Source organism: Mytilus galloprovincialis, chromosome 11 (assembly GCF_965363235.1).
Source record: "Mytilus galloprovincialis chromosome 11, xbMytGall1.hap1.1, whole genome shotgun sequence".
Lineage (NCBI taxonomy): Eukaryota > Metazoa > Mollusca > Bivalvia > Mytilida > Mytilidae > Mytilus > Mytilus galloprovincialis.
Window position 1 is genome coordinate 205,843 of NC_134848.1, and position 12,927 is coordinate 218,769.

At 32.6% G+C, this 12,927-nt stretch overlaps 1 long non-coding RNA gene across 1 annotated transcript; it reads left to right on the forward strand.

Annotated features, from left to right (window-relative positions):
• Positions 1-3,237: 3,237 nt before the first annotated feature.
• Positions 3,238-12,138, forward strand: LOC143051485 (uncharacterized). Its single transcript, XR_012970806.1, has 2 exons — positions 3,238-3,465; positions 10,133-12,138. It is a non-coding gene; the product is annotated as an uncharacterized LOC143051485 (long non-coding RNA).
• The last annotated feature ends 789 nt before the right edge of the window (positions 12,139-12,927 follow it).

Consider the following 12,927-nt stretch of genomic DNA (forward strand, 5'->3'; position numbering starts at 1 on the left):
GGTGGTGATAGTCCTGCTGTCAATACTAGTGAGGTTTTGTCTGAAATTTAAATTATTGACATCAAGTATGCACGAAAGAGGGCCCTTTCTGCACAGCAGGTACATGTACAAGCTGATGCCTTGACAAAAACTCAAAAACTAGATTAACTATTCTGTACCAAGGTGATAACGTTCCTATTCCGGCCATTGATATTGGCCCTGCCAAATGAGAAAATAAAACATAACAGGTGTGGTGATGAATGTGAATGAACATGACGGCTATAAAATTGGAATCAAAGACTTAATTGGACAAATAAAGGGATACTTGAGTAGAAACCAGGTTCAATTTCTTGCAAATGCAACTTTAAATGTGTCTGAACATGCTGAAGTCTCGATGAGTGATAAGAATGTGAGAGATGGTGCGTAAGATGTCATAAAGTGGAGGGCAAAGTGTGGTGCATTGTCAGTGTAAGAAAGGCAGTTGTAAGTTTGGTATGTGTAAATGTATAAGAATTAAATTTTTGTGCAACTCAAAGGTATCACATGTCTCTGTCTTGTAACAACAAGTAAAAAAAACTTGTTTCTATATAGTATGAAATGTAGTATTCCATGCATGCTGAAAATAATGAGCCTCCTTTTGCATTTGATTACTATAGTATTGTTTTCTTTTTATTATTTGATAAATTTCAATCGTGAATGTATATTCTGCTTTATTTTTGTACAGGTTAAAACATGTACGAAGTACTTTTGTACATGTTATAACTTGTATTTTGGCATTGTACATATTTTAAATATGTCTTGTAAAAGTTGCAATTTTGTACAGGATATAACATGTACAAACATATTGTACATGTTATAATTTGAACAATGCTAAATTACAAGTTACAACACGTACAAAAGTACTTCGTACATGTTATAACTTGTACAAAATGTTGCTTAAAAATGCTTTTAACCTGAACAAAATTTAAAAATGATAACAAAGCAGAATATACACGACGTATGGTTGAAATTGATTGAATAATAAATCTAACAATAATCAAAAGCAAAAGAAATTGGATTATCTACAGCATGCATAAAATACTACATTCTCATACATTTTAGAAATAAGTGTTTTTTACTTGTTGCTTCAAGACGGAGACTTGCGACACTTGAGATGCACAGACATTTAGTTCTTTTTCGTTTACACATACAAGACTTACAACTGCCTTTCTTATTCTGACAATGCACAAAACCTTTCCCTCCGATCAATGCTAAATTACGCACTATATCTCTCACACTCATATCACTCACTTGGACTTCAGAAGCATTTAAAGTTGCAGTTGCAAAATAATTGAACCTGGTTTCTACTCAAGTATTCGTTTATTTGCCAATTGTATAGCCGCCATGTTCATTCACATCCATCACCACGCCTTTTATTTTTCTCGAATCGGTATGGCCCCTATCAATGGACAGAATATGGATGATATTAACGTCATCACCTTGGGAGAGAGCATTTACTCTAGGATTTGAGATTTTTTTGTCAAGGCACCAGGTAGTGTCTGCTGGTCAGAAAGGGCACTCTTTCGTGCATGCTTGATGTCAATATTTGAAATTTCAGATAAACCCTCACTAGTATTGACAGCAGGTATAACACCTGGCGATTGTCAAATAAAATTGTTCACAAGATGTAACAAAATGGATCTTAATATAAATTTAATAATAAACAGAAAACAATAAACTTGTGGCCAAGATATTATACCACAAACATAAGGTGTCAATACTTCTTTTGTACACCAGATCCGGATTTCGACAATAAATGTCTCTTCAGTGATGTTAGAAATCGAAACGGTATTTGGAAGGCCATATAAATAACCCTCAATTTAAGATAGTCTCTTGAATTTAAGAGTCAATATAGGACGAACGGATCATATAACCGGAGGGGAAATATGATACAAGCCCAAACGAAAAAATATAAACAAGTATAAATTGAAAACTATAAAATCAAACCTATGATTGCGTTGGGTAAAAACAGCAATTTTTATACGTGTGCATGTAAAACAAATTTCGTTGTAGAAGGGTCTAAATATATATAAAAAACACACTACTAACCAATGTGCTGCCCTTATCGATTACATTTTGGAATAGTAATCTGGACTTTAATGCAGCATATTCAACAAGAGTAAGACCTTCAGTTGGATATGTATGCACGGAACTTGATCAGACCCACAAAACAGACTAAGATAAAGTCGGGCAATTGGACAAGTGCAGAAAAGAGTAGCCAGATTTGTAAACTATAATACCGCACGCCTGGCTGTGTTACACACATGGTAAGAAGAAGAAGAAGAAGAAGAAGAAGAAGAAAAGAAGAAGAAGAAGAAGAAAAAGAAGAAGAAGAAGAAGAAGAAGAAGAAGAAGAAGAAGAAGAATACTTGTTAAACTAATTAAAATGCTGATTAAAGAAGTTGAAATGCTTACTAAACTTATTGAAATGCTTGTTAGACTTTAAACTTATGTTGTCGTTGTCGGAGTTTCCGTCCTTTTTTTTTAGCAACGACTGTAGCTAATAGGACGATCACCAAAAAAACAACACGCTTTTCATGTTGTAGCTTATTTAAATTAAAAGAACCCTGGTGGGGCCTTAGCTTTTGTTTGAGGCTATAAAAAAGAAGAAGAAAATGCGCTGACGAGGCTTTCATATAAGAACTTCTCCCATGTCAAGTTATATTTAAGCAATTTTAGGGACAAGTTCACAATTTGACATTGACCGAGATGAGGGGGAGGGGCAATACATTTTACTGTTGATTAATCTGTAATTAAAGAAGAAATGTTTCACTTTAGGAGATGTACATACGAACGATCCAGAAGATTTGCAAACAAAAATGCTTTATGAACGCCTTATTATAAGGGGATATAAAGAAAATGAAATTACAACTGTTATAAATGAAGGAGGTGACTGCAAAATAAAGAGAAAAAAAAAACCACCCAAATCTGTATTACACTTACCTGACTTACAATTAGTATAATCTTCACAGTGTTTTCATTACAGAAAACACAAAGAACAATATAATAAAACTGTGCATGAGATTTATTAAAAGACGACGAAGAAGCAGAAGCTTTCCCTAAAACTTAAAAGACACCGTAACATCGGCAACTCTTCGTTATGTTACAAATTATGCAAATTATGAAAACATAACCTTCACATCCTGTTAAAAGTATTTTGATTGTTTATGTCGTTGTTTATGAATAAGTCGTTCAAAACAACACAGAAAATTAAAGATAGTTGAGAAACTCACTGTCTATCCGAAATCGATATAATATAATGAGAGTATAGTTAGCACGTTTAGTAACATGATTCATATAGGACTTTCCCAATGATTGTCGTTATGAAAGAATACCGGTTTGTAAACTAACGAGTAGAATACGTCAGTTTGTGGGACAAGTTATCAAAGGCATAAGTATGTATATCTAGTGAAAGAGATCGTTCTGAATTATCCAGGAAGTGAATAGGTAAGATTGTTTAATCTTTCTTTCAGTTAATTTACATTTTGTTGAATTTATGCGCCTTGCTTTCATTTAAATGTATTATTGTTTACAAATAATAAACATCTGCAAGTCATAAAGAGATCGGTATAAAATACAGTATAATAGATATGACTGAGAGTGCTATTCTACAGCCTGTACCATTATCCTCGTTGTTTTTCTTTGTTTGTAATGTTAATACAAGAGGAAATGTTTGTTCAGATGAGTCCTGTTGTATTTTTATACGACCGCAAAATTTGAAAAATTTTTCGTCGTATATTGCTATCACGTTGGCGTCGTCGTCGTCGTCGTCGTCGTCGTCGTCCGAATACTTTTAGTTTTCGCACTCTAACTTTAGTAAAAGTGAATGGAAATCTATAAAATTTTAACACAAGGTTTATGACCACAAAAGGAAGGTTGGTATTGATTTTGGGAGTTTTGGTCCCAACATTTTAGGAATTAGGGACCAAAAAGGGCCCAAATAAGCATTTTCTTGGTTTTCGCACTATAACTTTAGTTTAAGTTAATAGAAATCTATGAAATTTTGACACAAGGTTTATGACCACAAAAGAACGGTTGGGATTGATTTTGGGAGTTTTGGTTTCAACAGTTTAGGAATTAGGGGCCAAAAAAGGGCCCAAATAAGCATTATTCTTGGTTTTCGCACAATAACTTTAGTTTAAGTAAATAGAAATCAATGAAATTTAAACACAATGTTAATGACTACAAAAGGAAGGTTGGTATTGATTTTGGTAGTTTAGGTCCCAACAGTTTAGGAATTAGGGGCCAAAAAGGGACCCAAATAAGCATTTTTCTTGGTTTTCGCACCATAACGTTAGTATAAGTAAATAGAAATCTATGAAATTTAAACACAAGGTTTATGACCATAAAAGGAAGGTTGGGATTGATTTTGGGAGTTTTGGTCCCAACAGAATAAGGGGTCCAAAGGGTCCAAAATTAAACTTTGTTTGATTTCATCAAAATTGAATAATTGGGGTTCTTTGATATGCCGAATCTAACTGTCATGACTGTGTATGTAGATTCTTAACTTTTGGTCCCATTTTCAAATTGGTCTACATTAAGGTCCAAAGGGTCCAAAATTAAACTTAGTTTGATTTTGACAAAAAATGAATCAGTTAGGTTCTTTGATATGCTGAGTCTAAAAATGTACTTAGATTCTTTATTATTGGCCCAGTTTTCAAGTTGGTCCAAATCGGGGTCCAAAATTAAACTTTGTTTGATTTCATCAAAAATTGAATAAATGGGGTTCTTTGATATACCAAATCTAACTGTGTATGTAGATTCTTCATTTTTGGTCCTGTTTTCAAATTGGTCTACACTAAAGTCCAAAGGGTCCAAAATTAAACTTAGTCTGATTTTAACAAAAAATGAAATCTTGGGGTTCTTTGATATGCTGAATCCAAAAATGTACTTAGATTTTTTATTATGGGCCCAGTTTTCAAGTTGGTCCAAATCAGGATCTAAAATTATTATATTAAGTATTGTGCAATAGCAAGTCTTTTCAATTGCACAGTATTGCGCAATGGCAAGAAATATCTAATTGCACAATATTGTGAAATAGCAATTTTTTTTTTAATTAGAGTTATCTTTCTTTGTCCAGAATAGTAAGCAAGAAATATCTAATTGCAAAATATTGTGCAATAGCAAGATTTTTTTTTAATTGGAGTTATCTTTCTTTGTCCAGAATCAACTTAAATCTTTGTTATATACAATATACAATGTATATTCACTTTTTACTACCAACTGATAAATTAAAATAATCTTTACCATTCAGTGATAACAAACAGTTTTTTTACATCTTAATATTTTATGATGTATTTAAATGAGTAGTTATTGTTGCAAACTCCATTAGAAATTTGAATTGAGATTAGTTTTGGAATAAGGGAAAGGGGGATGTGATTAAAAAAATTGGGTTCAATTTTTCTCATTTGAAATTTCATAAATAAAAAAGTAAATTTCTTCAAACATTTTTTTGAGAGGATTAATATTCAACAGCATAGTGAATTGCTCTAAGAGAAAACAAAATTTTTAAGTTCAATAAAACAAATTCATTCTGTGTCAGAAACCTATGCTGTGTCAACTATTTAATCACAATCCAAATTTAGAGCTGAATCCAGCTTGAATGTTGTGTCCATACTTGCCCCAACCGTTCAGGGTTCAACCTCTGCGGTCGTATAATGCTACGCCCTGCGGAGCATCTGGTTATAATGTATTTTTATAATTTAAGGTTTTTTTTTATCTTTATTATATTCACACTTTGTATATACATATCACAGGTTACAATTACAATTACACATAAATGAAAACAATGTAAATAATTCTTGTCCTTTCTCTGAAATTAATGATATTCTAAGTTTTACAATCTATATATTTCCATATTTTTTCCCTTTACTCTCTGATATTAATGGACTTGTGTCTACTTAAATCATCTACTATTCTTTTTAACCTTTCCTCAATTTCAAATAAAACAATAAAAACAAGTTCAACTATTACGAGGAGGAAAAACCCCGAAATTTTTAAATACGCAAATGATCTATTTTAATTTATGTTCGTTGTTTATTATGTATAAGATTTTTATAACGTAATATGTTTTTCAGTTTGATTAATGTATATAGTCTTGCGTTTGGTTTTGTCAGTTTTTATAGCCCTTTGTTATTTACCATGATTACGGTTGTTTATTTGTTTGTGTTTTTGGAATTTAATATAGTATGTGGTTGACCCATAATGATCACATACACATCAACAAATAATATTATCTTGTTATTTAGGAAAACCCCATACTTCAGGTAAACTTGAGTCTATTTGAATACAACATCGATATGTTTGTTTTTAACTTTCAGTTGAATTACTTCAATATATAAATATATATTAGGTTCAAATAGTCAATAAACTTTGGATAACATTGATGTTAGATTTAACCACGTTCATAACATATTACCTATACACGTCTTTTGTAGAACACTTTAATGATTTACCTGAAATGGGCCTGCACACGTTTTTTTTTTTAAATAATTTCATTTATTCGATATGGATTTTTTAAATCAACACATCTATCAAAACAGAGTCTAGTACTGTCATGGTTAGAAATGGATTGTATGAAAAAGAAGATGTGATATGATTGCTAATGAGACCACTCTCCCCAAGAGACCAAAATGACACAGAAATTAACAACTATAGGTCATCATACGGCCTTAAACAATGAGCAAAGCCCATACCGCATAGTCAGCTATAAAAGTCCCCGACAATGTAAAACAATTCAAACGAGAAAACTAACGGCCTTATTTATATTATAAAAATGAACGAAAAACAAATATGTAACACATAAACAAACGACAACCACCGAATTACAGGCTCCTGACTTAGGACAGGCACATACATACATAATGCGGCGGGGTTAAACATGTTAGCGGGATCCCAACCCTCCCCCTAACCTGAGACAGTGGTATAACAGTACAACATACGAACGAACTATAAAAATCAAATGGACAAATATACAATTGGACGTGGCCGGGTACTTGTACATCCCAACAACAAAAAGAAAATAGGAACAGATCTGAGAGTATTCGCAGTTAACTGACAGCTAGTTCAAAGCCACTAACAACTAATAAAAAAATCATGCATCTATGACTAAATTAACAATCCGTACACATCCAGCATCCAATGAATTTAGTTTAAGACGTCATAAACAGTCAGCGAAAAACATGACCTTGTGCAATGCTAAAAGGTATCGACAAATGTAATTTGTGAATATACTTTTTATACGACCGCAAAAAATGAAAATACACAGTAATTATACTACAAACATGCACTTGTGAATTTCTAGAAAAATGTGGAAATAAATGCTGAAAAATGTATTTCATAACCGGAAATATATATTTATCATACACTAAGTTTATCAGCTCTTAATTATTCTAAATGTATGCACATATAAGAATTAAAAACGAAGGATTTTGATAAGATATACTGGATTGGTCCTGGACCCGATTGATTTTTAATTTAGAATAAAGGAAGGAGGATGTGAAAAAAAAATGAGGGGGGGGGGGTTCAATTGTTCTCAATTCAGATTTCATAAATAAAAAGAAAATTTCTTCAAACATTTTTTTGAGAGGATTAATTTTCAACAGCATAGTGAATTGCTCAAAGGCAAAACAATTTTCAAGTTCATTAGACCACATTCATTCTGTGTTAGAAACCTATGCTGTGTCAACTACTTAATCACAATCCAAATTTAGAGCTTAATCCAGCTTGAATGTTGTATCCATACTTGCGCCAACTGTTCAGGGTTCGACCTCTGCGGTCGTATAAAGCTGCGCCCTGCGGAGCATCTGGTTAATATTGTCAACCTACCTGCATTCATTTTATGTGTTCTAATATATAGTTTATTTGGGATATAAATTGAGTAATGAGAACATACAATTGCATCATATCTCCAAAGTAGGGACATGTAGGTTACCTATAAAAAAAGAAGATGTGGTATGATTGCCAATGAGACAACTATCCACAAAAGACCAAAATGACACAGCCATTAACAACTATAGGTCACCGTACGGCCTGCAACAATGAGCAAAGCCCATACCGCATAGTCATCTGTAATAGGCCCCGATTAGAAAATGTAAAACAATTCAAACGAGAAAACTAACGGCCTTATTTATGTAAAAGAAATGAAGGTAAAACAAATATGTAACACATAAACAAACGACAACCACTGAATGATGTCCATCCGTCGGTTCGTACGTCTGCCCGTAACATATTTGTGTCATCTATTTTATATCTATAACTACAAACCAGAGTTTCTTGATATTTGTTTCCATGGTTCATATTGGTTTACTCCTTCAGAAACATTGCACAATTTAATCGGCATTCACATTTAACACAATATACAATAGTGTGGCACATTTTACTGAGCGATCACTATTGATAAGATATATCTTGTGACACATTTTCTTCAGCGATCATCATTGAAAAATTATGCCTTGCGCGGCACATTTTAAGTTAAGTCTTGTGGCACATTTCCGCGACCACAACTGATAATTTAAACCTAGTGGCACATTTCTGCGACCACAATTGGTACATACTACATTGTGGCACATTTCTACGATCACAATTGATAAGTTATATCATAAAGCACATTTTCCAAGACTACAATTGATAAGTTATACCTTGTGGCACGTTTTCGCCAGCGACAACTTTTGCAAAGTTATACTTTATGGCTCTTTTTCATCAGCTACCACAGTTGATAAGGTTTACCTAGTGGCACATTTTCCCTACCGACCAGAATTAATAAGTTATACCTTGTGCCACATTTTCATCAGCGACCACAATTGATAAGTTATACCTTGTGACACATTTTCATAAGCGACCACAATTGATAAGTTATACCTTGTGGCACATTTTTATCAGTGACCACAATTGATAAGTTATACCTCGTGGCACATTTTTATCAGCGACTACTATAATGCTAAGTTATACTTTGTGGTTCATTTTCCCCAGCTACCACAGTTGATAAGTTTTACTTGATCCTGTTTGGGGTTCCAGATATGAAAATTAATTGGATAATTATCCATTGTTTATAAGTTAAAAAGTTAAAATAAAGAAAATATAAGTTGTAGATCTATATTAATATATTACAAAATGAAAGAAAAAATATTGGGAACTATCAGCTATATATATAAAGTTTGATTTAGATTTCTACATTAAGTGATAAGATAACATACATCTATTAATTTTCAATGCATCACCCAATTATAATCGAAGTTACGGATTTATTAGAAAATAATATCTATATTTGATTATAATTTGAATATATATATATCATCATATCTCTTCAAGTCATATCTAATAGAGTCTATAGTGAAATCATATTTAATTTTAGATTTACATTATTGGTTAATCATGTTCACGGAAATTCAAGTTTGATATATTTTCATTTGAACAGAAATGGTTTAACCTAGAAGTGTTTCATCAAAAATTGAAATATTGGGGTTCTTTGATATGCTGATTCTAGCAATGTACTTAGAATTTGAATATTGGACCATAATAGGTAAATGTTTACTTTCAAATTTTCAGTTCTTTGAACACATTTATTTTGTGTCACAAACCCATGCTGTTTCAAATTTTCAGTTCTTTGAACACATTTATTTTGTGTCACAAACCCATGCTGTATCAAATATTCAATTACAATCCAAAACCAGAGCTGTTTTTAGCTTGAATGTTGTGTGCATACTTTCTCAACTGTTCATGGTTTGACCTCTGCATGATAATCTGGTTTGCTGTCTCTCTGACAGCCTCTTGTTTTATGAATGAGGTGGCTTTAAAAATAAATCCCGCTAAAGCTAACATTTCTTTCCATCGTTTGTAAACATATAGTGTAAAAAGTCATTTTTGAAAATCTTTCTAATCGCTTTTATGTTTGCAGAGTGTTTGAAAGCAAAAAGGTGTCAATGTTGTATGACTGGAAATCTAGATCGAATCATTTCACTTTAAATGTCCAATGGCTTACATTTCAAAAACAAAAACACGAATACTCTAATTGTTTTAACATTTTTTTTAAAAGCTTATTATTATGAAACAGAGCAGTGAACATCCTTAATAAGATATTTACATAAAACATCAAACAGACTTTTTTCTATTTCAGTGTAAATATGAAATATTGAACTGTTTTACAACCAATGAAAATAAACAAACAAAAAACCGCTACAGTGGAGGCACCAAAACGAAATACGACCTGGAATTAAATTGAGGACATCATGAACGATAACATTTTACTTGAAGATACCTCTGGAAAATTTTATCAAAAGGAAGGAACTGGTTTTACTAGTAGTGAAAGTCTTTTGAAAGACGCTATCGAAGATTGCAACAAAGAAAACGACACTTACAGCAATCGCCAACCGGCTATACATCGGAAAGACTTTAATGATGAACATTTAGAAACTGTAAATGAGGAAACACATTTAAAGACTTTGGGTAAAAACGATACCGACACTGTTACTCAGCAAGACGACCACGTTTTTATCTATAGTATAAACGATAAATCTGAATCTGTGATATTAAAGGAAAACGAAAATCAACAACAAAGAACTGGGGAGATATATGAAGCTACTGATATTGAAACTGTGTCGAAGGACGATGTTAATCATAAAAACAAAAAATATAAAAAATATAAAATGAGTAAAAATATTAAAGCGGACCCAGGCGATTCAAATGTTTTTGATCCAACAACAGACATTTCAAAGTTAGAAGATTCTCCGATGATGCAAAGACCCCCATCACATATAACTGTTGCTTTTTGGGCAAAGGAAAACACACCTACGAGTACGAGAAAGGTGAAACCATTGGCTTTAGACGCAATAAGTGATAAGGAAGTCTATACATTCACAAGAAATGATTCACAAAAGAAACAACTGAATGATGCAGGCATTGCTGATATCACAGAAAAGGACAATGAGACGGGAAACTATCCATTCAACATAAATTTTGAATCAACTTCAGAATCAATCGTCGTGGAAAACGAAAACAATTATTTACTAGAAACAAAACATGTTGATGGAACAGAAGCAAATAGAGACCGACCGTCTTTTGGTGTTTCTGCTGATGATAATACAGACTCGAAATATTTACAAACATCTTTACAATCGATATCAAATGATGAGAGTGAGGTTGGTAAAAGTTGTATGGATTGTATAAAACCAGTACCAGTTAAAAACTGGAAGGAAATCAGAAAAGGCGACCATATAATTATTTTAAGGAGTTTTTATGACCATCATGCAATTGTAGTGAAAGTAAATGAACCAGAGGATGATAACTGTTTACAGATTAGTTTAGAATTGATTCATCAGACAAACAGGGGGGCCATTAGGGACAGTTTTCGTGGTAGAGAACGAATTGTCAAATTAAAACGCAAAACTGAAACAGTCGATTTAAAAACAGTAAGGATTTGTAAATATTGGGGAAGAATAAAACCGAAAAGTCCCGACGAAGTAGTCAAAAGGGCAACTGAATCATTAAAAGGTGATCAACACGAATTTCGGTACAATGTTATTGATAATAATTGCGAACATTTTGCATCTTGGTGCGTAACTGGAAGAAGACTCAGTATTCAAATAAGAAAGGCGACAGTTGTTTTCAAAATACTGGTACAAAACAGATTACGCGGACTTAGTAACGAAATTTTAAGAAACAAGGTCGAATACGACCATGGCATGCTGTGCGAAACGTGCTTCGAGAGAAATAAGAAAATGCTAAGTGTAACAACAAAGAAAGTTAAAGAAAAAGGCGACATACAAAAAGGGGACATAGTTTTGTATAGATATTACACACTTCTACACTGTTCAGTGGTTCTTGACGTCATCAAACGTAAAGAAAAATATATCAAGTGCGAGATTGCCCACTATGCATTCAAGGGACCGTTAACACAGAAAAAAATACAAAGTAGTATTTTGAAAGTACCGTATAATGGATCAGTTTCAATATTTGATTACTCGAATATGAGTTTGAAACGTATGAGCCGGATGAAGTAGTTTGTCGAGCTAGGAAAAGAATGGGAGAGAAAATGTTTTCATATTTTTCCAATGACTCAAGCCATTTTGCCCGCTGGTGTAAATTAAAATTGTTAAACCAAAAACAATAAAAACTTGGATCCTTTTTGATTCCATACATTCACTTAGAATAATCAAAGTCCTGCATAGCACCACTGAAAAGTTTGCAACTGTAGTTAATTATTTCAAATAGGTTATAGACGTCACGTACTATTTCAAATCTGTATTTAATCCCAGCTTTGATGTTTTAAACTAAACCATTCTCTCTTCAGCAATTATCAAAAATCACTTTTTTTCATGTTTGTCATTTCAAATTTTGATATTTTCTATTGCGACCTTAAACTGTAGATCTAAAATAACAAAATATACAGAAAACTCTGTTAATTTTTTTTTGTGCCCGTGTCATGTCAAGGGCCTGTGATTTTAGAATATTTTGTTTTATTGATTTAAGTCCTTCATGTTTGTTTTTAGTAAACTGTTTTGTTTATACTAATTAACACGTTAGCTTTCCAGTTTGGATTGTTCCACATGTTTCATATCAGGGCCTTTTATAGCTTACTAAATGGTATGAGTTTTTCTCATTGTTGACGACCGTATGGTGACCTATATATATAGTTGTTAATATATCTTTCTCCTTTGAAGTCTTATGGATAGCATTGGTTCATTTGCAAAAAATAACACACCTCTTTTTTTTTTAAATAAGAAAGTAAACTTAAATCAATGCGATCAATTAATAGGGAATTGTCCATGGGACATAAATGATGCCCCAGCTAGTATTTAACGTTATAAAGGGTCACAATTCCAGAACTGTAAAGTGACGCTACCAAAATTTGTACTTCATCTCAGTTTTGGGTTAATAAGCATTGTGTATACATTCCTACACATTTAGTTGAGG